Raw genomic sequence first — 26,457 nt, forward strand, 5'->3', positions numbered from 1 at the left:
ATAAACCTATTTTCTTTCATTGTTTTCTACATGTGGACTTCCAGTTAGACCAGCACCATTTATTGAAGATGCTGTCTTTTTTCTGTTGTATGTTTTTGGCATCTCTTTCAAAAATCAGTTGTCCGTAAATGTGTGGGATAATTTTTGGGTCTTCTATTTGACTCCATTGATCCTCCAGCCAGTTTCTATGCCAGTAACATGCAGTTTTTTTTTATTGCTCTTAGAATTTGAGATGCTGTGAGCCATGATTTGGGTAATGAAATAAAACCTTTAACCTCTTCATGAGCAAGAAGCAAAATTGCTCAAAATCTCTCAGACATCTCTTCAGCCCCCACCATGAATTTGAGAGAAACATCATCATTATATAGAAAGGAAATGCATTTTGAGCTATTATTTTCACAGCTATCAGAATAAAGCACATATGTATAGTTTGCATCAATCTCATGTTACCCAGACAATGGGCATTGGATCATAATCATTGATACTTTGATTCTGAATACTGCAATCTAGTTATAACTCTTCTAACTTAATGATTTGTAATTTAATAACTTAGCATTAGGTGTCTGACTTCAGCTTGTTTCTGTATTCTATGTGGTTATATTCCTTTAAAATTCAACTCATAATACCTACTTCAATTTGAGAATAACAAAATCAGTATTGCCTATTCTTTTGAAATTCCTAAGCAAATTTAGATGACAGGTGTGGAAATTCTGTGACTAATTCAGAGGATATGAGATTGAAAAACTGCTTTCCTTGGCACAAAATGTGTTTCTTTCCCATCCAATACAGAGAGCATAGCCTTTAGAATCACCTTTTATTAGCAAAGCATTTGAAGACAAGTATAAATTTGAATAAATAGTAGAGCAATTTGTCATAGGTCAAAATGCATTCCTTTCTTACTTATTCATGCATTTGAAAACTTCTTCGATGTTTATGTTCATTAATTTTCAGTTTACAGCTGTGTACCTTCTAAACATTTTTAAATATTGAAAAATAACATATTTGATAAATATTGTAAAATATTTTTCAAACTCCAGTTTAACTATATGGCTTATATTATTACAAAAGGAAGTGAATATTTATGGTACCAATATGAAAATACAGATAAAAATACAAACAGCAGGAGTGATAGAACTCATGTAGTTTCATAGCAGAATCACATATCTTTAAGAAAATTTTAAAAATAGTAATTAATGAACTACAATAAAGGCATCATTTATTAAAATAAACATATACAGAAAAAAATTAAATTGCTTTTACAACAATATCTAAAATAATAAAGTATTTAAAGAGATTTATTATTCAGTTGTAAAGATCACTTGCTACTTTTCCAAAAAAAACCCAACTTGGGTTGCATGTACCTATATCAGCTGTCTCACAACTTCCTGAATTCTTCCCAACTTCCTGAATCCTAAGTTCTAGAGGATCTAACTTTCTCTGGATGACAAGAGCACTGCATGCAAGTGGTAGACATTTATATGCCAGAAAAACACACATTCACCTAAAATAAAAATAGAAATCTTTAAAGAAATAATGAAACACTCAAAAATAATATTTACTAGAGGTATTTATAATATATATTATAAATAATTGTTAAACAGTGCTAGAGGTAATAAAAACAAATGAAAAATAATCTTGCATTCACAAATTTGAAGACCCATTTAAGGACATCTATGCTATAATACATGATGAACCTGTATTCTTCATGATGCTAATAAAATTTATATTGGAACCTTCTGAATATTTGTATTCCTCAAAACATTGTAAGCAAAACTCCTTCATCCAAAATTATTAGAGAGGTTGTTGGGAGGTGATTATTCCATGAAAACAAGCCAGTTAATATTTCACTGTGAAGAGGTGCATGTTTTTTAACATGGAGTCATCTTTGTCACAAAGAAAATCTGACATGACCTACATTTTGGAGTTTTTGACTGGAAGACAACGAGAAACACTTTTTTAGTGTTTATAAGAATTTGTGTAGCATCAGGAAAAAAGAATATTTTCTAGAGTTCCATACCCTGTTTCTCAGCTATAGACATCTAGGTTGATCGTGTTTCTCAACAATTGTGAACGAGAGAGCATCATTGAGCCTGAATGTGTGGGGATCTCTGTGGTAGGATACAGTCATTATGTTCACGCCCAGAAGAAACGTACTTAGATTATATGAACTTTAAATCAAGTAGCACTTGTTCTGTGAGACTGCGTGGGCCTGTATTCAGAACACATGCGCTCGGAATTTTAGTGTCCTCATGATACATTTTCCCTCAGTCAATATGAAGTGACTATCTTTATCTTTTGACTAATAATGTTTACTTCAAGTCAGTTTTCTTTTTCATATATCAGAACAAATACTTGTTATTTCCCTGCATCATGTTTTTCATTTTTTTATGTTAAAGTGGTGAAGTATTTATTTATTGTGGCAAAAAGAAAGATTCAGTCTTGTCAGTCATTTAGCTAGTCTGTATTTAGTTCATTGATACTCAAGTATTTTTGAAAGATGGGTATTAAATACTATCATTTGCTGATTTTTACATGTTTGCTGTTTCTTTAGTCTCTAATAAAAATTTCTCAGCATCCTTTTTTGTGACCTCTTGGTTATATTTATCATACTTTCCAGAATTATTTTTTAATATCTTGACATAGTTTCCACATATTCATAAAACGTTATATTAGTTTTGAATATTTTCTTTCACATTCTATTTTTCAGATAGTTTTGCTGGATATTGTAGTATGACTAAATAATCCAGTCTTTAAATTTTGGAATTTGCCTGGTTTTAAAGTTCCAAATAAAAGATAAATGATTATTCTGGTAGATCTGATTCTATTTGTGACAACCATTCTCTATTTCTCTTTTTCATACATTTTCTTTTTATTGACTAGCTACTACTTTGATTACAATATGATGTGGTGAGTTTTCCTTTTAGTTCTGTTGATCCGGTGTTCTGTATGTCTCCAGTACCCATATTGGCACTAGTTTCCTTTTATTTGTGATGTTTTCTTCTTTTTTTTTTTCATCAATTACACTTTATTCATTCTGCATCCCCCCATAAGCCCCACCCTCCTCCCCTCCTGATCCCACCCTCCCTCCTCCCTCTGCATGCATGCCACTCCCCAAGTCCACTGATAGGGGAGGTTCTCCTCTCCTTTCTGATCTTAGTCTATCAGTTCACATCAAAAGTGGCTGCATTGTCCTCTACTATGGCCTGGTAAGGCTGCTCCCCCCAGGGGGAGGTGATCAAAGAGCAGGCCAATCAGATTATGTGAGAGGCAGTCCCTCTTCACATTACTATGTAACCCAATTGGACTCTGAACTGCCCTGGGCTACATCTGTGCAGGGGTTCTGGGTTATCTCTATGAATAGTCCTTGGTTGGAGTATGAGTCTCTGGGAAGTTCCCTGTGTTCAAATTTTCTTGTTCTGTTGCTCTCCTTGGGGAGTTCCTGTCCTCTCCAGCTCTTACTATTTCCCAGTTCTTAACTAAGATTCCATTCACTCTGCCCAACAGTTGCCCATCAGGCTCAGCATCTGCTTTGATAGTCTGTAAGGCAGAGGCTTTCAGAGGCCCTCTGTGGTAGGTTCCTAGGTTGTTTCCTGTTTTCTTCTTCTACTGATGTCCATCCTCTTTGCCTTTCCGGATGGGGATTGGACATTTTAGTTAAGGTCCTCTCTCTTGCTTAGTTTCTTTAGATGCACAGGTTTTAGTGGGTTTGTCGTATGTTGTATGTCTATATGAGTGAGTATATACCATGTGTGTCTTTTTGCTTCTGGGACAACTCACTCAGGATGATCCTTTCCAGATCCCACCATTTACCTGCAAATTTCATCATTTCCTTGATTTTCATTGCTAAGTAATATTCCATTGTGTAGATGTGCCACAATTTCTGCATCCATTCTTCATTTGAGGTGCATCTGGGTTGTTTCCAGCTTCTGGCTATTACAAATAAAGCTGCTACCAACATGGTTGAGTTTTTGTGTAGTTGAGCCTCTTTTGGATATATGCCCAGGAGTGGTATGGCTGGATCTTGAGGAAGCGCTATATAAAGAACTAAAGAAGCTGAAAAGCAGCAAACCAAGTAATCCACTTAAAAAATGGGGAACAGAGCTACACAGAGAATTCTCTGTAGAGGAATACCGAATGGCAGAGAAGCACTTAAAGAAATGCTCAACCTCACTAGCTATTAGGGAAATGCAAATCAAAACAACCCTGAGATTTCACCTTACACCCATGAGAATGGCTAAGATCAAAAACTCAAGTGACAACACATGCTGGAGAGGTTGTGGAGAAAGGGGAACCCTTCTCCACTGCTGGTGGGAATGTACACTTGTACAACCACTCTGGATATCAATTTGGCGCTTTCTCAGACAACTAGGAATAGCGCTTCTTCTTTTATTTTTAATGAAAATAATTTCCATACCCTCGACACAGTCTTAGGATTGTTTGTCTTCCTCACAAATTGCTTTTTTGTCATTTGAATCAGGTCTTTGATGTTGACTTTTTTCTTTAATTACTGATATTAACTCGAAACACAATATTCTATTGTCCACATAATTTATTCATTAGTAATTCTTTCAACAGAGGTTTTATTTGACAGTTTGGATTTTTTATTCCCATGATTATTTCTATTTTGTTGTTTAGTATTTTTCTCTTTGTTGAACTGTGTTTCCATCTTATCCATTGGTGTTTTAGTTCCATCTACCTGTTTGTGTTCTCTTGGATTTTATTAAGGCTGGCATTACTATCCTCTTTGAAAGTACTCATGCATTTATTAGTATTCTCTGGATTTCTTGAAGGAGAGGCACATGATAGACATCCATCAAAAGTCCTCCTGGAGCTACTTTGGTGGCAGACATAGCATTATAGTCACTCTCCATAATTGTCACAATAAAATGAGAATGAATCACCATACTGAATTTCCCAGGACTATTTTCTAAAGAGACTATTCTTTCTCCATTGCATAGTTGTGTAAGCTTGTTAGAGATCACTTACTGCATATTCCTGGAAGCATTTCTGGATGTATATTCTAATTGTAAGTTGTCGGTATAATGTTCTTATGAAATGTATACAATTTACCCTTGTTCATTCTTAGGCTGATTTCTCTACCACATTATCTGGTTTTGATCTGGATATTGCATTGCAATGCTTATTTTAAGCATCACCTGTCACAAGTTTGTGTAAACATGCCACCATTTGTTCTCTGTATTGTCAATAAAACAAACAGTCAATGCTGAGCAATGGAAAGACAAGGTGGGAAATCCTGGCCTCAGAGAAAGAAGAAAGAAGTAAGTGGGAGGAGTTGGAGAGGAGAGATTGGAGGAGAGGACTTGGACCAATCAGGAGAGATGAACTGGGCCTAAGATATGACTAAAAGCAAGTATAATGTGAGAAATCAGAATGGGAGGAAGCTACGAGGGCTCGGAGTTTTAGGAATGAGTAATCATTGTCCAGCTTGTGCTCTAGATTAATCTGTGCATCCTAGCCTCTTTGTGGTTATTTGGGTATACAGCTGGTTTAGGAATAACTGCTCCTTAACTAAAGATAAATCGATAATAAATATTAATTATCAATAACTGTTAGTATTCTTCCTAATTCTGGATGCCCAGCACCTGTGTCTGTGCCATGAGTGGATGCTCTTTCACATGGTATCAGGTAACAAGGCAGGTAATTTTGTGACTATTCTGTGCATAGACTGGAATACTGAGATAGTAAATTTTTTTAGACATTTATTACCTGAAAGGAAGTAAGATTTTATTTTGTAGGTTAGATGAGAGACTCTGAGGCAGCAGACATATAACACAGCATGTTAGAAAATAATATGTGAGAGAACCACATAGAAAAATGGACAGATAGCTCAAAGAATAAGGCAGAGGATTCATATAACCATTGTACCCCCTGACCCCCAAGACAGAAAGGGAGGGAGGACTTCAGGAGCCAAGGGGTTCAGTGACACCAGAAGAACTCAGCCCATAGAATGAACTAAGCAGAGCTCATGGTGGCTCATAGAGACTGAAGTGGCATGTGTCTGCCCTCGGACCCCTGCATACATGCTTCTGGTTGTTCAGCTTCATGTTCTTGCGGGACTCCTAACAGTGGAAGAGAAGGTGTCTTTGAATCTCTTGTCTGCACTTTGGACCCTTTTCCTCCTACTGGTTAGCCTCATCCTGCCCTGTCTTGATATGAGGGTTTGTGCCTAGTTGTAATTTATCTTGTCATGTAGTGTTAGGTTGATATCCCTGGGAGCCCTGATCTTCTCTGAAAGGAAACTGAGAAGGAGTTGATCTTTTGGAGAAAGGAGGTGGGGAGGGCCTGGAAAGAATAGAGGTAGAGGAGAATTGGGTTGGAATATAGTGTATGAGAGAAGATTATAGTGTTGTAGTAGTAGTAGTGATGACGATGATGACAATAATAATAATAATGATAACTGGAATTCAACAAGCAGTGGGGGGACAAATTGGGAGGAAATATACAGGCCAAGATTCTTGGGTCAGGATCCATGGCCTCACTTTGTGTTCCTTGGAGGCGTGTTGGTAAAACTGAGAAATTGTCATTTTAACATCATTAAGCAGTTGATGTGCGGTGTCAAGAGTCACATGAGATGCATCTAGCTGTCCTTTGAGTAGGTGTCTCTAGGGTCTGATTGTACAGGGCAGATATCTGGGTGTGTTCTATTGAGGGATAGAGTGAAGGTGAGACCTGCAAATTAGGCTAATGGTTGCAGAACTTTCCTTCCAGCACAAGAGAGTCCAACTGACATTTAAAGTAGATACTCCACTGTTTCAGAGTTACAATAATTTACAACAACTAATTATCTGTATGAAAATGTGAAACTGAATGTCAGCCTTTAAGGTTTGTGAATAGTCAGTAAAAATAAATTAGCAATTTAAAACAGAAACTTCTAAAATACAGTAGAAAACATGCTTTATGATGTTGCATTGGTATTTCTGAATAAAAGAAAGACTTGAAACAAAAGGAACAGAAGCGGGCAAGTAGAACTAAAAAAAGAAAATAATTTGAACAGCAAAGAATCAATGGAAAGAAAATCTCAAAGTTTCAAAATCTGAACATACATTTGTCTAAAGAAGACACAATTGGAGAGCAAGCATCTGAGATATGCTCAATGTCAATATCAACAAGGTAATCCAAAATAAAACTAAGAGGGTTAGAACCATTAGAGAGACTTAAGGATGTGGTTAAATGTATGAGGACATATTGAAATCTGTGCATACTGCCAATAGAAGTCAAAAATGGAGCAATTGCCATAGAAAATGAACGTTCTTATAAACTGAAAATAGAACCACCCCAATATCCAGCAAGCACATTTCTGTCTTTATTTAAAGCCATGAACTTAGGGTCTCAGAAGTTAGCTACTCATACATGAGCATTGTGTCATTTTTTTTTAAGAAAAGGTAAGATTTAGAGACTACTTAACTTGTCATTGCTGACAACATAAATGGATGAACGGGCAAGGAAAGTGTGGCATACACATATACAGTCTTGTATTATCTAAGTACAAGAAGAATGAAAGTATGTAATTTTCAGGAATGGATGGATCTGCAGGGTACACTAAATAAAATAAGACACACTCAAGAACACAAGTATTTTCTTTCATACACTGAGTATCTAAAATGAAATAGAATAAGGACTATTCAGGGAGGCGAGGAAGAAGTAAGTGTTGGGACAGAAAGAAGAAAAGACGGTAAAGGAGAAGGGATATGTTGAAAACATAAAGCTCATGTGGATACAAACGTTCCATTGAAACAAATTATTTTATTAAAAACTGCTAGACATTAATTAAAAGTCAAGACATGGTGTATTCAAACAATCAAATATTCTCTGCCAAGAAAGAATAAGATTTTTGGGGAAAGATGAATATTATTCTAAGAAAAAATATTATTTTAGGATAAAGTTTGCATGACTCTTTTCATGTGGAAATTGGAAAAAATATTAAAAAGATGTTTAATTTAAGGTAGCATTAGAATTTTATTTTAACAATTACTGTTAACTACCTATTATATAAATGCAAAGTTTAATAGATTTAAATTTGATCTATGTTATAGTGATTATCAAACATGTTATAATTTTCTTTTGTTTTTGAAAATGGTTATTGCTATGTAGATCTGACTTCTCTGGAGCTCACTCTCTCTGTGAACAAGGCAAAATTGTCTCATGCCTATCCACATGCCTGTGCCTACCCTATGCTGGGCTTGCAGGCCAGCACCATCACACTCAACAAAATAGCTTAATTGTTTAGCTTAATTGTTGTGTCTATTTTTCTTCACATTCTGTTTTTCTCTCTTTTCCTGATGGTCAACATGGCAATTTTAAATATTCATGTAGCCAGAGGCAATTAGTAATTCCTTTCTGGATTTGTATTTGGCTTAATATATATATATATATATATGTTGATATATATATATATATATATATATATATATATATATATATGTTGCTAAGTCTAAGACACATTCTAGCCTGCTCAAAGACTGCTCAGTACTCAGTACAGAGAAGCCATTGGAAGGCTGTCATTTACTCTTCACAAAAGAATGTCTACCAGCAAATATTTGCCTGGGATCTCTCTGAGGGTCAAACTGTCATCCCCAAGAATGGTAGGTAGATTGCAAATGCTCTTTTATTTAATTTCTTTGAAGACGTTTTTCAACCAAAAATAATTTTGTTATTTCCACTAACCCAGCCTGGCTAGGAGGTGGTCACTTCTATCTAAATGTCCCCTTAGTAGGAGTCTCAGCTACAGTCACACCCATATCCTTCCAGGAGCCTATCCTGTCTCACGCCTCTACCTTGACAAAAAGATATGCCCCTCAGTTTCCCTTCTTGTTCCTAGGTCACTCACCCCACATTCCTGTTCTTCCCACACCTGATCTCCACCTTTGATTACCTCCTCATTCCATCCTCTGCCCAGTTCCATGTCTTCATCTACTTCTGCTGTCTATTCTATATCCCCTTCTGACTGACTTTCCAGCACCCTCCCTTGGGCCCTCATTGTTATTTAGCTTCTTTGGGTCTATGGATTGTAGTATGGTTATCCTGTACTGTCAGTCTAATATCCACTTATAAGTGAGCACATGCAATGTATGTCCTCCTGGGTCTAAGTTACCTCACTTAGGATGAACTTTTCTAGTTCTATCCATTTGCCTGCAAATTTGTTTTTAATAGCAGAGGAGTATTCCATTCTGTAAATGTACCATAATTTCTGTATCCATCTTTGGTTGAGGAAGAAAAATCTTTGATCCAAAAATTACCTACCCTAGAAGTTCAGGGGTAAAGAGAAACTAAAGATTGAGGAAATGTTCATCCAATAATTGGCCCAACCTGAGATACACCTTCAGAAGAGTGCCAGACTCTGAAACTAATAATGGTACTCTCCACTTTGGGCAAAGTGCAAGGACCCTTATGGAAGAAGGAGAAGACAGAAAGACCTGAAGGGATAAGAGCTCCACAAAGAGACCAATAGGGGTTCTGTGGAACTGATTGTGAGGAAAGATGGAAGGACATGGAAGGGACAGGAACATGACAAGAATTCTATGTTCCATGTGGACTTTCAGAGACTGACTACTAAGGAGCATGTATGATCTTTACTGAGGCCAGCTGCACACATGTAGCCAATGGGTGGCGTGGTCTTCATATGGGGTATATGGCTAGTGGAAGAGGAGTTGTTTCTAACATGGACTCTATTCTTCTGGAACAGTTCTCCTTGGCAGGACTGCCTTGTCTGGACTCATGGTATGAAGATATGCTCCGTCCTCGTGTGACTTGATGTACTGGGGAAGGTAGATAAAGGGAGAGGGAGGGGATCCCCTTTTCTGTGAAGAAAAGGATAGGTGAGAGGGAAGGAAGGAAAAGAGGGAATGGAGGGAGAGAAGAGAGGAGGCACCCTTGGGATGTAAAGTAAGGAAACAATTTTTTAGAAGAGTTTATCATTGTCAAAAATAATTATTTGGTTCTGTTGCTCTCCTTGTGGAGTTCCTGTCCTCTCCAGCTCTTGCTATTTCCTACTTCTTACATAAAATTCCATTCACTCTGCCCGACAGTTGGCCATCAGGCTCAGCATCTGCTTTGATAGTCTGCAGGGTAGAGGCTTTCAGAGGCCCTCTGTGGCAGGTTCCTAGGTTGTTTCCTGTTTTCTTCTTCTTCACAGGCAACTTCCCAGAGACTCATACTCCAACCAAGGACTATTCATGGAGATAACCTAGAACCCCTGCACAGATGTAGCCCATGGCAGTTCAGTGTCCAAGTGGGTTACATAGTAATGGGAAGAGGGACTGCCTCTGACATAATCTGATTGGCCTGCTCTTTGATCACCTCCCCCTGTGGGGGGAGCAGCCTTACCAGGCCACAGAAGATGACAATGCCACCACTTCTGATGAGAACTGATAGACTAAGATCAGAAAGAAGGAGAGGAGGACCTCCCTTATCAGTGGACTTGGGGAGGGACATGCATGCAGAAAGGGGAGGGAGGGTGGGATTGGGAGGGGAGGAGGGAGAGGCTTATGGGGGGGGGATACAAAATGAATAAAGTGTAATTAATAAAAGTTAAATAAGAACAGGAAAAAATTATTTGATTAAATTGGAATTGATTGTAGTCATTAAAAAATACCTTTATCTACTTATGGTGTATGTGTTGGGGTGGTACAAGCCACTGCCTGTACATGGAAATCACTGGTTCTCTTCATCTACCATGTGAGATGTGGGCATCAAACACTGTCACATGCTCATGTTTGCAGTGGACTGATAGAAGGAGAAAACATCTTTTGCTTAATTCATGGGTTCTATGATCACTATTGCATTTAAATGCTTAATGTTTGCAGCATACACACGAGTCTCTGGATTTACTAATTAATCAGTAAAATTGGATAAGAAATAATTTTTCATAAGCATACAACCCTAAAACAACCATTTTTATATTGACCGGTAGTTTGGAATGCAAGTAAGATAGTCCCTGGGGTGAGGTTTTTGAAAATACAATGTATACTACTAAGGCTAGCTTCTATTATTGTAAATGAAATTATTTATAATTATCTAAAATTCTATAATTTAGTAAAAACCAGTGTTTTAAAATTAAAAGTCATTTCTGATGGAGAGTAAATGCTTTTCACAATATAAAATATTTGAATTTCATAGTTAAAATTCAGAAGCAGAAAGTCATACATGGTATATACTCAGTTATCAGTGGATATTCACCATATAATATAGAATAATCATACAAAAATCTATAGTCCATGAAAGCTAAACAACAAGGAGGACCCTAGGGAAGAGGCTTAATTCGCATTCAGGAGGGCAAACAAGATAGACATCAGACGTCAGAGAAAATAGAGAAAAGGACAGGAGCCTTCCACAAGGGGCCTCTGAAAGACTCTATGCAGCAAGGGTATCAAATCAGATGCTGAGACCCATAGCCAAACTTTGTACAGAGTGCAGGGAATCTTATGGAAGTATGGGGGAGGGGGATATAAAGACCTGGAGGGGACAGGCGCTCCACAAGAAGAGAAACAGAGCCAAAATATCTGGGTCCAGGGGATCCTGCAGAGACTGATGGACCATGCATGAAGAGGACCTAGACCCCTGTTCGGATGTAGCCTATGCAGCTCAGTCTCATGGAGGTTCCTAGTAAAGGGAGCAGGGGCAGTCTCTGTCATGACTAGGTTGCCTGCTTTTTAATCATCTCCCCCTGGCATGGTGGCCTTACTAGGACACAGAAAAAGAGAATCCAGACAGTCTGAGGAGACTTGATAGGTTATTGTCAGATAGTAGGGGGAAGGACCAGCCCTATCTGTGCGCTAGAGAATGGGCATGGGGTGGGGAATAAGGAGGGAAGGGAAGACCAGACCAAGATGAGGTTGGGGGCTACAGCTGGAATACAAAATGAATAAATTGTAATAAGCATTAACTATAAATTAAACATTTAAAAAACTATTTCCATTTTATTTACTCTCATATCTCTGGTTCTTAAAGCCATTTGCAAATTATGAAAACTGCTGTAGAATTATCATTATTTTCCAGAATACATTTTTAGTAATTGCTGAGAAAATGATGACTTTATAATTTTACGTTTTGGGAAGAAACATATTTGAGCATAAAGCTTTAGAAGGTAATTCAATATTCATTCAAGTTTCAAATCATAGAAACCAAATTTAGAAAAGGATACATCAAAATTTTACTCTGCACAACAGCAGGACAGCTGTAAAAATTGTGCAAATAGGCCAAATTATTTATAGAAACAAGACCTTGACAAAATTAAGGTCAATATCATCATTAACCTTTGCCATGGAGCCCAGAGGTTATTTTCATAAATTACATGCGATTTGTTTACAGATTAGGAAAAAAATGTAGTTTCTAATTTTCTATTTTTAACCCATGCTTTGTGTTTGTCTAACTACATGCTGTTTGCACTGAAATCAGTTTGAAAATGAAACATACAGCTTTCCTTCAGAGTACACATTTAAGCAGTAAAAAGTAATTCCTAATCTGAAAGTAAAACTAGTAGGGTATTTACTCTGTAGTGAGAAAATTCTTCTGTATCCAATTAAAATTTGACATTAAAGATAATAAGGAGAAAAATACTTCAGCCATATAGATATAATTATGGAGGCTATTTTTCACCAACTCTGTAATGTCAAAAACTTTAATTAGGTTCATATTCACAAATATTGTGCATCAGATGTAAGGTGTAGAATCACTCTTGAAAAAAAAACAAGTTGAAAATGATACTTCCCTATGTATAAATCAAATTTGACTAATATTAAATTCACTGGATCTCAGCAGTTTTCCTGCCTGTGTAGAACCTTTTTTTCCAAGTAAGAGTCAATAACTCAACTGATATTCACGAAAAATCACAAGGCCAAGAGGAAAATTTTTTTCCAAATAAGAGTGGTGTGAATACACCACATCTTGGTCATCATAAGCCCATGATAGTATAAAGAAACCGTATCAGCCTCATAACTAATGCTATCATCACTTGTAGTAACTTCTTTTTCTCAGGCAAAAGTTTCAGTTAGTGATGATTAGCAACTTTTCATGCCCTCATTAATGGATATAATGACAAGAAGGGTAAAGCTTGTTAACTGAGTAGGTGACATTGAGATCTCCTGACCTCTATTTATCTGTCTCAGGCATTACTGTAATGTGTTTTAAAAATAAAGCATATGCATGTATAAATAGAATACTAAATACAGAAGAAGTGAGCAATGTTGTGGAAGCCACTGTTTGCTCTGTGTAGAAGACATTAATAAACACATTAAAGCATGTGAAGGCAAACACTGTATGATTTTTTCCATCTGATGGTTAATTGTCATTGTCAAGTGCACTGAATTTGAACTTTCATGGAAACGCACCTTTGGATGTGCCTATTAACTGTGTTTACAGAAAGTTTTTCTTAAGAAGATAAGTCTACCCTAACGTGAGTGTCTCTACTCCATAAGCTTGGGGCATAATGTGTTATAAGTTAAAAGTAGGTGGGGCTCCAGAGTTCAGATCGCTCTGTTTTCTCAGAGAAGTTGTAATATTTTGTTCCTTTCCAATAGCTTTGCAGTTCCAAAGCTGTTCGATTTCTCTCGTCGAAATGAAATTCTGTCCTCCTTATTTTAACACTTTCCTCTAATGGGTCATAAAGGCAGTCTGTGCTCTACCTTTTCAAGTTCTTATAAATAATTTAAACACTACTTTGATGGTTATTTTTGTATGTTGGGAAATATGCCTTTCTGAATTAGTCTTTTGTATCAATAGTAAACAATATTTCTATATAACATATGCTATCTTTGAATAGTTTTCTTCCAGTCCTTCAAACAAACATAAAATCTTTAATGATCACACTTGTCAGTGAATATTCAACTGAATGTAATAAAGAAAATATCAAATAAATAAAGTATGAACATTGGAGAAAAAAGAAGATAAAGGCAGGAAAGCACAAAAAAGCTCATTTTTGTTAGGTGTAGCACAAAATCTTGCAAAATGGACTTTAACAGTTATAGAAATTGATTGGATACTATTTTACATACTTTGCTGTTTCATTCCATTAAAGTTGTTGATGCTATTAACATAGTTCAATGGTTATTAAAAAAAAACTCTTCCAACTTCACCAACTTCACTTTAGATCATATTTAATAAAAATAAATGATCTCTGAAATCATGCACTGAGACAGAATTGGTTCCATGTCATCATTCATTAAAAAAAATCTTTTCTTTCTTACTTTTGAATTCTAATACGTTTGTATTATAATAATGGCTTCTTTATTCTGCTTGCAAATGTTCTTTTTCATATATATTTCACTTAAGAACTGAGTTACATATTCCCAATTTACAAGCTATAGTTAATACGTAGAGGAATTTTTCTTAGAGTGATTTCAATTATAAAATTTTATTGATTCCACTTAGCACTATTTTTAATTTCAAAAAGTATAGTTCCTTTCGATTTCTTGGAAATGTGATTATATAATAATTTTAAAAACATGAACTATATCATTTAAATATAGGATTTTTCTAAACAAAATATATTTTCTTTCATTTTTTAAGTTCATGCATTCAAAAATAACATTAGCAATTTCAAAGCACCTGTAAAACATCATTGTCGTAAATATAGAAAATTAGCTTTGATGTACCTTTAATAAACAACAAAAATTTTTAAAGTTAGTAAATTTTAAATAAGAGTTGAGAAATTTCCTTTGATTCAATGTGGCATTTTTCAGTGTTTAGTAATTGCATGTTACATTCTTATACTAGACTGTTCTATCATGAAAGCAACCATTGTGTGACTGCTTGTACGTGCATGAATGTGTGTGTGAGTGTGTGTGTGTGTGTGTGTGTGTGTGTGTGTGTGTGCAGGTACACGAATGTAACAGTCCCTATGGAGGTCAGAGAACCCTTGGTAGTTGATTTTGTCCTGTCATAAATGAAATTAACTTTATCCTGTCAATGTATAGTCGCTTCTGCTCTCTGAGCTATTACAACTGGTCTCTCATCCAAAATATGCGTGGGTAAAGGTGCTAAGTTGCCAGGGAAAAATAAATTAGCTAATGTGTACCTTATTTGCATACAGAGCTCATTATAATTACAAATACCGTACAGGACTGTCTAATAGAAATTAAGGGTAGAATTTCTTCAGTCATCCTTATCTATGTCATTTCTTTGGATTCAACTACATTTCTAATAGAAATAAAGTGAAATTATACATGTATCTACACAAAACCTTCTATAATATTATGTTTAATATGTTTTCAAGATTAATCTAAGTAGCAGTGTAAGAATTTCACTGATTTTAAAGACTGAGCTGTGTTCCTTGATAAGCTATAAATAACCAGAGTCCACAGATGGGCTTTGGATTTTTTGCACAACTTGACAATTACAAATTGCACTAGCATGAAGGTGTGTGTAGAAATATATCCCAGGACTCTAACTGCAGTATACGTCACATGTTAATTTGTACATCAGTTTTAAAAAATGACATTTTCCTGGTAAATAACCAAACCAAGTCGATGGCCAGTTTTATACTGAATGCACAAGTCATTTACCATGAGTAGGAATGTCAGGATCTCTACCTCCAACATTTTTTGCTCTCTAAGTGTTTTGTTTGCTTTTTAGAGTTGTTCTCCTGATAGATGTGGGTTATAGCTCAGCATGACATTCGTTTGTGTTTCCCTTGGGAAGGAGGACTTGGAGAATACCTTTTCAAACGTTTTGGAATATTTGCACATCCTTTTACAGACAGGTCTACTCATGCACTGGGCGACTTTTAATCAGGAAGTTCTTACTTCTATTAAGTTGTAAAAGCTTAAAAAATGTTTTATGCGACTGATTATTTGTAAATCTGTTATCTCAGGTATCTCAGGTTGCAGTTTGCCTTCATGCTCTGTTGACTTGGTGGCTTCATGTACTGTTTCTTTGTCTTGTTTTCTGTAATTTACAGAAAGGTTTATGATAAGAAAAACAAACGAACAAAAAACAGAATAAACCAGGTGGTCTGTAATCTCATCACTAAAGAATCAGAGTCAGGATGTTCTATGTTCATTTGAAGCCAGTCTGTTTCTATTAATACTCAGAGTTGATCCCAAGACAGTCAAGGCTATTTACTTTGACACTGCATTTAAAAGAAAGATAAAGAAAAATAAATGAAATATAATAAAAGTCCCAATTTTTGGATGTTCTTTTGAGTGATGTAAATTTTCATAGACTAATTTTTTTCTTTTGTCCTAATGGCCTTATGTATTGACTCTTCTTTACCTCTTCACCAGCTATGTGGCATACTATAATTATCATTATGTGGTATAACAAAATAATATAGAGTTTTGTGTAGTGTGACTAAAAGAAGAGTCATGATGTATTCATGAGGGGTAAAACCTGACACTCTAAAAGAATTCATCCACATTTTTAAAAAAGCAATAACATATTCTGAATACAATATTCTAAAATTGAAATGAGACAATAAATGCCTTTACAGCACAATAGTTATTTTAAAGGTAGATAGCACACATGCATAGCACAATAGTTAGCACATTTTTCTTAATTTTCTTACTAAAATGATACCTTCTAGTTTAGAAATAGACATTTTGTATGCATACTCAAACAGTACTCTAATGAGAGGAAATCCATATGAATGGGGAAAGAAAGTATTCCTTCAGACATTGTGCTAAAATAGCGAATACTCATTGGAAAAACAGAGATAATTTTATTCATAGCTCATACTGTTCCGATAAATAAATTTTCAAGGTGTATAAACTCTCAATTGGAAAATAAAACCATTCTAAGAAAATTGTTACAAAAGGTCTGTCTGTCATCTTCATCCTTGATTCTCTACCCTCAAGATTTTACGGACTTTGTTGCTGTAATTAAACTGTCCGTTCAAGCAGGGCTACTGCCGTCATTATAAAATGCATCAAAGATAGCACACATGTAATACCCTCCTTGGAGCCCTCAGTTCCCCTATTACCTCTTCAGTCTTATTACCCACTAGTAGCATAGTTAATAGTTTTGTGTGTCCTTGCTCTACTTCATCTGCATTCATTTTCTTAATTCTGTAAACTATATGTTTTGTTTGTTTGTTTGTTTGTTTGTTTTCTATTTCCTAGTTTGAACCACATTTTCAGATACAGGTCATTACTGGAATAGGAAATTTTTTATTGTCAATTTGTCAGTAACATTTGACATAATGATTTCCTCTTCCTTTGTATTTTGCTCAGAATTCTGAATTCACAAGTTTTACTGTGAATATGCCAGTTGTCTAGAACCCTTTCTTTTTTTTTTTTTTTTAACTTGAAATTTGACATGTTCTCACCCAGATGAGAGTAAACTCCACGGTGTGGGAAGAAATTGGGTCTAATCTCAGGTCACCCAACTAAACCACTGAAAAGTTTCCTAGAGGCCCTGGGTTGCCAGCCAGGAGCCACAGCGTGCCTACTTTAATCACCATCTCAGACACCAGGGCCTGTGTGTTGTGTCATCCAGCCTTAACACAAAGGGATGTGTTCAGACTTAATGCAACTAGGTGTGCCGTGTTTGCTGACATCCCGAAGAGGCTGGCCCTTTTCTGAAGACAAATGAAGGAAGAGAGGTTCTAGGGGACAGGGAAGTGTGTGGGAGGCGGGCTGGAAGATGGGAAGAAGGGAAACTGTGGTTGGGATGTAATTAATTTATGGCAGACTAATAAATTTAAAAATAAAATTAAGTTAAAAAATGATTGTATGCTAAAGTCTTCATTCATTATTATTTTTTATTATTTATTTGCTCTGTTATGAATGTGTTCTTTGGGGAATCCATCATACATGCACTAAATGATCTGGTATTGTACATTTTCTTCTTTTTTTCTCAAAACTATATTATTTTAATTTGCCACTACTCTAGTAGTTCTTTATCCATAAATTTAAATGTGTATTTTAATCATTTAGTGCTATAGTTTGATAGATTAGTAAGGATATGCATGCAAAATACTCAGGAACCTTAAGGTTAAACAGCATTTTTTCCTTCCGACTTGCAACATATCTATAAGGGACAAATATGAAATCTATAAATCATTTCCCTTAGACAATTTATCTCTCTAATAATACATAAAAAAGATATTTTTAGAAAACAAGGCAGTAATGAGATTTTATCTGGCATCTTATTGAAATTAAGTATTAATTAATCTTTTAATGACTGAGATAAAATGCCTGGCAAGGAAAGAAACAAAAGACAAAACAAAATACTTAATGAAGGAAGGTTTGTTAAATTTATTTATTTATCTATGTTGTTGTTACTGTTTAATACATTTATTTTATTTTAATATTATTTTAAAATATTTTTGTTTCTTTTTAATTTATTTTTTATTAATTACAATTTACTCACTTTTTATTCCAGCTGAAGCCACCTCTCTCATCCCCTCCCAATCCCAGCCTTCCTCCTTCTCCTCTCATGCCCCTCCCCAAGTCCACTGATAGGGGATATCCTCCTCCCCTTCTATTTAACCCTAGCCTATCATATCTCATTAGGAGTTGCTGCAGTGCCTCTCTCTGTGGCTTGTTAAGGCTGTTCCTCCCTCAGAGGGAGGTGATCAAAGAGCAGGCCAATCAGTTCCTGTCAGAGGCAGTCCCTGTTCTCTTTACTGGGAAACCCACTTAGACACTGAGCTGCCTTGGACTATATCTGTGCAAGGGTCCCAGGTTATCTCTTGCATGGTCCTTGGTTGAAGTATCAGTCTCAGAAAAGACCCCTGTGAGCAGAATATTTGGTTCTGTTGCTCTTCTTGTGGAGCTCCAGTTCCCTCCAGGTCTTTTATCCCCTCCTTCTTCTATAAGATTCCCTGCACTCTGTCCAAAGTTTGGCTATGAGTGTCAGCATCTGTTTTTATAGCTTGTTGGGTAGAGCCTTTCAGAGGCCCTCTGTGATAGGTTCCTGTTCTATTCCCTGTTTTCTCCCTCTTCAAAGATCTGAACAGAAAACAAGACACACTAAACCTGTTAGAAGAAAAAGTGGGGAAGAGCCCTGAACTCATTGGCACAGGAGACAACTTCCTGAACAGAACACCAACAGCACAGGCTCTAAGATCAACAATCAATAAATGGGACCTCATGAAACTGAAAAGGTTCTGTAAAACAAAGGGCACTGTTGTCAGAACAAAATGACAGCCTACAGACTGGGAAAGGATCTTCACCAACCCTGTATCTGGCAGAGGGTTAATATCCAGAATACATAAAGAAACTCAAGAAGTTAAAAAGCAACAAACCAAGTAATCCAATTAAAACATGGGGTACAAAGCTAAACAGAATTTTCAATACAGGAATGGCAGAGAAACACTTAAAGAAATGCTCAACATCCTTAGTCATCAGGGAAATGCAAATCAAAACGAGCCTGAGATTTCACCTTATTTTACAATATCTAATTAAAAAATAGATAATTTTCTCCATTTCTTTCCTCTATGGCGACTCAGCCTAATTCTTGCAAGCTTATCCATCCACCTGGACCTAGTGAAGTCGCGGCTCTTAGAGGAAAACATACTGCCATTTCACTAAATGAGCATTCTAAATCTAACTGAAGTGCTTTCTAAACATATACCCTTATATCCACAAATAAGTTTAGCTCTCACCCCTGTTTAAAGAAACTTCTCTTTTTAATAGGAGACCTTTGCTGAAAACTATAACCAGTAGAAATGCAGCAGAAGAAGGACAGTGTGGTACCCAGCCTCAGTTGTCATATCTATAGTATACCTCTTTCACCAAAGGCTCAGGATCATGGGGCTGAATATTATAATAGCCAGAAGGCAAGGAGAGCTGCTCTGAGTTCTTGTCTCCAAGAAATGTTAAAGTGTTTATTTTGACTGACAAGTCAGAGCATGTAGCAGATCACGGTCAGGAAGAGTGAGAGTGGGAATAGCTTGGTGAAGCAAAGAAAGGACAATACCACCTCCCAGCTGGCTCTCTTGAATTCTCCTTTCTGCCTGTTCCCCTTTACTCTGTAACCCAATGGAATGACACTGTTACTGGAAAGCATAGGGTTCTCTTTTGTGGTCTTAGTCTCATCAGTAAGAGTATTTTAAAATCAATATTGAGCAGCTATTACCCTAAAAGATTAAATAAAATAAAAAGTTTAACTGGAAAATAGGCAATAAAAGACAGCCAAGATAAAATACTTCTGTATAACTAAATGAAAAATTAATAAGAGAAACAAAATTAATTAAAATGGATGTGGAATCAGATTAATAAGATTTTCATCTCATATAAATATATGACACAAGAACTCTGGAAATGTTCCCATGCAAAGCAAGAATTCAATAAATTATAAAGGTAATGATGCAACGAAAAAATAGAACAGATTCAAATCTCAGAAATTCAAAAGGTGTAATACACAGAGGTAGCCTAGTGAATGAAAGACAGTGTGTTTACAGAAGGAAAGAGCACACACACACAGGAACACACACACACACACACACACACATACACATACCCAATTTAGAGAGTTTTGATATGATAAAATTTTATTTTAAAACATTGGTGTATTCAACTCTGTCTTGGAATTATTTAGATAGATTTCTTTTTCCTGAGTTCTCTAATATTCTATCACATGAGGGATGATGTAAATGCAATATTTTTGTTTATTTCTGCTATCAGCTTGACATCGCCCAGATTTATTTGAGGGTTTCTCAGTCTGGAGACTGCCTCCATCAGCATGGTCTTTGATTCATGTCTTGATTGGTAATTGTTGTACAATGGTCCATCTTAGTATGGGCAATACTATCGCTAGGCAAGAGCTCCCGGACGGTGTAAGAAATCTAGATCTACAGAAACTAGGAAGCAAGGTAGTGTTCCTATACATTCTCTATTTCAGTTCTTCCCTCCAGGTTCCCGCTTGAGTTCCTAACCTGAAGTCCCTCAGGGATGGATCATGGCACTGAAATGTAAACCAAATAAAAGGTTTCTTCCATCAAATTGTTTTTGATCATGGTGTTTCTCTCAGCGAGAGAGAGAATAAACTTGAATATGCATAAAAGTGACCAGAAAAGTGCAACATTTAAGAAATAAGTATTTTTACTCTATGTATCAATGTATGTTTTCAATTCTTTATCCCTTTTACCCAGAATCATGTACAGAAATCTGCTGTTCTCTGCTGTTGTGCTCTAATCTTTGCTTATTTCTAGAGTTCTTGGCTTTTTTAAGTTCCAGACTTAAGTCATCATAAGCTCTCCATGAACTCTTACTATGGCATGACTTGAATAATCTAATAGTAAGGCTTCTTGAGGACCACTCTTCCAGGAAGCACAGAGACCCATACACCCTTTCTCTTTTCTATTTATCCATAGTCATTAGTTTTCTACCAGGTCTCATGTTTTAAACTAAAGCTCATATTCAAAGGCCAGTTGTCAGCCAACTGGATTTTCAGGTAAGAAGGATATATAAGATTTGTCAAGCTTGATTTTTGAGTATCACATTAACATTTTAGTGACAATGTTCTAATGCAAAGTACACGTTGTTTTCCTCGTGAAGTAGGAAAGCATTCATTGTAGTTAGGATGCATCTCTACTGTGTTTCTAATACTAGCCACATTTTAAACATAAACCTGTGACACTGTTATTTGTTAACATTTACCTGAATCCTTTTGAAATAGCTAGCTGTACAAAGATTTGGAAAACCCCAAATCCAGGTACTTAGCTCTTTGTTTTCTGCAACTCTGCTAAGAAGTATCTGTAAATTGTACTTGGTCTCAGCAAGTTTGATGCAGAAGCCAGGGTGGGGTGCTTATTAGCTTTCTCTCTAGGTTTTTCTCATCTGACTTTTCTTCATGGCCAAGGAGCCCCTCACCTAGGGATGAGACTCCTCACATGGACTGTGAACTCCTACATCATTAGCAAACAATAAAATGCTCTCCTGCATGTCCACAGGCCAATCTCTTGGGGATAATCCTTCTTTTAATCTCCCTTTGACAATTCCTATCAATGTCAAATTGAGAGCCAAAGGTAACTAGGGGACATACCTACAGAGACTAGCTTGTGGGCCATCACTTTATAACATTAACTGCTGAAAAAAAAAGAGCAATCTACATTAATTTCAAAATGAGCAGCATAAATAGAGAAAACAAAATGTGCAGTAAAAGGGAGACAGAGCCTGAGATCAGCTGTGCACTGCAGGAAAAACAGCTTGTGCTCAGGGCTGTGGGGAACCATGCAAAGAATTTGAAAGACAGATAAAAAGCCTTCAATTTGAGAGAAATAGCTAAATTAGAAAGGAATAAATATCCTAGCTGCTGGCTTTCAGAGGACAGATGCATACATAGAGGCTGAAGGTGTCAGAAACAGGGCCATGAACTGTGTTTTCAGGTAACCACACAGAAAGGTCTGATCACATATCGTAAGTCTCTCCTGTTTGAAAAGATCGACAGATTTTATTTGAGAAGTCCCAAGTTGATAATATGAAGTGCTTTGGAAATTAAGCATATCCAGGGAAGTCTTAGGTTTTGAGAACTGCCTTTAAACATTGTCATTCTGGGTGACATTATAAGGGGAAAGCTATTTTTACTATTCTAAATAGAGAAATGAATAAGTGATGTGAAAGATTTCTTTAAGATATGTGGGCTCCTGTGATTTCGATTACAGGGTACATCAGATCGCCCAGCCAGTGTATGATTACATTAACTTACTATCAACTGTCCGTCTCTGACACTTAGGATCGGACCACATCTCAGAGAAATTAGGGACTGATTTTACATACTGCTTATGTGAATTAAGGCATAGTTGATGTATTGAAGAAAAGAAACTCAAGTTGTTTTGCTTTAAATTATTTTTATTTGCTAATGTTCATTTTTATTTGCATTGTTATGGTTCTGTGCTGAAAAAAACCACAGCAAACAAACTGTGAAAGAGTAGAGGTTCATCACAGTGGTTGGAAGGCAGAGTGAGAGGGCTAACACAATGTAGCCTGTCAAGGACTCACTTCTCCAGTGACCTGTTTTGTTCAACTAGGCTCTACCTTTGAGTTTTTGTCAATGCACAGTAATGCATAATTTTGATTCTACAAGCAGATGTATTCATTGTCTATGTCAAAGCCCTAATGTTCTTAAGACTTTTCAATACCAACACTAATTAGAAGAAATCTGTAAATCATAAGATCTGTGGGAAATTTTAAGTATAAACTATTGCAGCCTTGTTTCTGTGGGTCTATCGGGTTTATGCCACAAGGTCAAGGCCTAATGCAGTTAAATGTCAGAATGCAACCTATAACCTCTTGTCAAAAAAGGGCAACTAGAGATTATTGAAGGGTCTTTGTAAGACATTGTTTCAAGGGTAAGTAGCAGTAGGAATAAGTTCAGAAAAAGAGACAAGATGAATAAAGTGTTGGCCACGGGATTATCAGAATACACGTGGACAGAACAAACAGGAACAACTGAGACATGCCATCATGACAATTAGGAGAGAACAGAGAAAGTACAGAACTTTTAGTAGAAAGAAGGGTTGAGGCAGGAAACTTGAGAACACCACAAAGTATTTCCAGGGCTTGTTGTGGTAGGAACGATGGTTCCTGGTGATGTAAAATTGCCCTGGGATTTGTTGCTTATGTTTTTATGCTAACATCTAGCCACCTTGAAATTTACCTTGCCTACAAGATGTACAGGTATAAAGATAGAACAGATAGAGCAGAGATTGAGGCAATGTCCAAGCAACACCCGGCCCAACCAAAGACCCACCCGATGGGAGAGTGTAACCTCTGTCACAATGAATGATACTCTACTAAGCTTGTAGACAGGAGCTTGTCACAGTTGTCCTCTGAAAGAATCTACTGAGCCGTGCCTCAAAACAGATCCTGAGACTCAGAGTCAAACATCAGGTAATGTGGTAGGTAGTCTTGCAGAAAAGAGTAAAGGAGATGGAGGTGACATGAACTCCACAAAAAGCCCAGCAGAGCCAACTAACAAGGACCTAGATGGGCTTGTTGAAACTGAAGTATCAACCAAGGATCATGCATGAACTAGACCTAGGCCCCCTACAAAGAGGTAGTAAATGGCAGCTTAGGCTTCATATGGGTCCTCTAGTAAGGGAAGTGGGGACTGCACTGGACATAGACTCATTAGCCAGCTTTTTTATCACTTTTCCCTGGTGGGACTACCTTCTCAGGCCACAGGTTAATAAAATATTTGAGTTTTACCATAATACCATTCTATATTTTTCTTCTGATATCTGTTTTTTTATTAATTATATGTTGTTCACTTTGTATCCCCTCATAAGCCCCTCACTCCTCCCCTCCTGATCTCACCCTCCCTCCCCCTTCTTCACTAATGCCCCTCCCCAAGTCGACTGATAGGGGAGGTCCTCCTCTCCTTTCTTCTGATCTTAGTCTATCAGGTCTCATCAGGAGTGGCTGCATTGTCATCTTCTGTGGCCTGGTAAGGCTGCTCCCCCCTCAGGGGGAGGTGATCAAAGAGCAGGCCAATCAGTTTATGTCAGAGGCAGTCCATGGTACTTGGTTGGAGTATGAGTCTCTGGGAAGACCCTGTGTTCAAATTTTCTGGTTCTGTTGCTTTCCTTGTGGAGTTCCTGTCCTCTCCAGCTCTTACTATTTCCTACTTCTTACATAAGATTCCATGCACTCTGCCCAACAGTTGGCCATAAGTCTCAGCGTCTACTTTGATAGTCTGCAGGGAACAGCCTCTCAGAGGCCCTCTGTGGCAAGTTCCTAGGTTGTTTCCTCTTTTCTTCTTCTGATGTCCTTCCTCTTTGCCTTTGGGGATGGGGATTGAGCATTTTAGTCAGGGTCCTCTTTTTTGATTAGTTTCTTTAGATGTACAGATTTTAGTAGGTTTATCCTATATTACATGTCTTTATGAGTGAGCATATACTGTGTGTGTCTTTGTGATTTTGTGACAGCTCACTCAGGATGATCCTTTCCAGGTCCCACCATTTGCCAGCAAATTTCATGATTTCCTTATTTTTCATTGCTAAGTAATATTCCATTGTGTAGATGTACCACAATTTGTGCATCCATTCTTCAGTTGAGGGGTATCTGGGCTGTTTCCAGCTTCTGGCTATTACAAATAAAGCTGCTACAAACATGGTTGAGCAAATGTCCTTATTGTGTACTTGAGCCTCTTTTGGATGTATGCCTAGGAGTGGTATGGCTGGATCTTGAGGAAGTGTTATTCCTAGTTGTCTGAGAAAGCGCCAGATTGATTTCCAGAGTGGTTGTACAAGTTTACATTCCCAGGAGCAGTGAAAGAGGGTTTCCCTTTCTCCACAACCTCTCCAGCATGTGTTGTCACTTGAGTATTTCATCTTGGCCATTCTAATGAGTGTAAGGTGAAATCTCAGGGTCGTTTTGATTTGCATTTCCCTAATGGCTAGTGAGGTTGAGCATTTCTTTAAGTGTTTCACTGCCATTCGATATTCCTCTACAGAGAATTCTCTGTTTAGCTCTGTTCCCCATTGTTTAATTGGATTACTTGGTTTGCTGCTTTTCAGCTTCTTTAGTTCTTTATATATAAGGGATATTAGCCCTCAAAGGACACCATCATCAAAACAAAATGACTGCCTACAGATTGGGAAAGAATCTTCACCACCCTTTATCTGGTATCTGTTTTTTAATATTTTTTCTTCTCTCAATCTCCTCCTGTGATTTTCTTTACATCTTTATTTTTTTCTCTAATATTTACAATAATAACCTATGGATTTTTTCTCTACCATAGGAAATGGGAGCATTAAAGTACAAATTTACTGTAAATTTTAATGACTCTGTATCCCCAGCAAGAGTGAACACATTTCGTTAAATTATTAAGCTACTGTACTCATGTTAGTTGTGTATAATGTGCACATTTTACCACATATTTAAAATATTTAAATGATACATGGCCTGAATAAATAAAATATTTTTTAAAGGTTGTATATAACATTAGGTCATGAAATAATTGACATTGGAGGAAATGATGGATATAGGAGGAAACTTGTGTTACTCCATTAATAACAGACATCACCAAATATGCTCATAAAAATATTTATAAGTATTTAAAAATGTATACAAACCAAAGTTTAGAGACAGGAAAACAACTTTCTAAATTTTAAATTAAATTTGAAAATATAATTATTTTAACAATTTGTAAATTTCTTATATTCATAAAGCAAGTTTTATTTGCTTTATTTTTTCACTATTCTTATATCTCTATTATATAAATATATATATATCCACACATGTAAATAGCATAGTTACATTACAATTTTTATAAATATATACAGCATAAAAAACGGTTACATATTTCTAAGTACACTTTACATATAATATAGAACTATATGTTAATGCATATTATTATAGGAACATATTGATGGAGAACAGTCTTAGCATGTTCAAGGCTCTGGATATATTCCCAGTACTTTAAAGATTATGTATATACATATTTATTATATGTTGATTTATATGAATATGCATATGTATATACGATATATATACATATGTGTACATTTCCAGCAAATGTTAAGATATAATGATCTTTGTATGAACTCTAAGATGT

This window comes from Meriones unguiculatus, chromosome 12 (assembly GCF_030254825.1).
Source record: "Meriones unguiculatus strain TT.TT164.6M chromosome 12, Bangor_MerUng_6.1, whole genome shotgun sequence".
NCBI classification, from domain to species: domain Eukaryota; kingdom Metazoa; phylum Chordata; class Mammalia; order Rodentia; family Muridae; genus Meriones; species Meriones unguiculatus.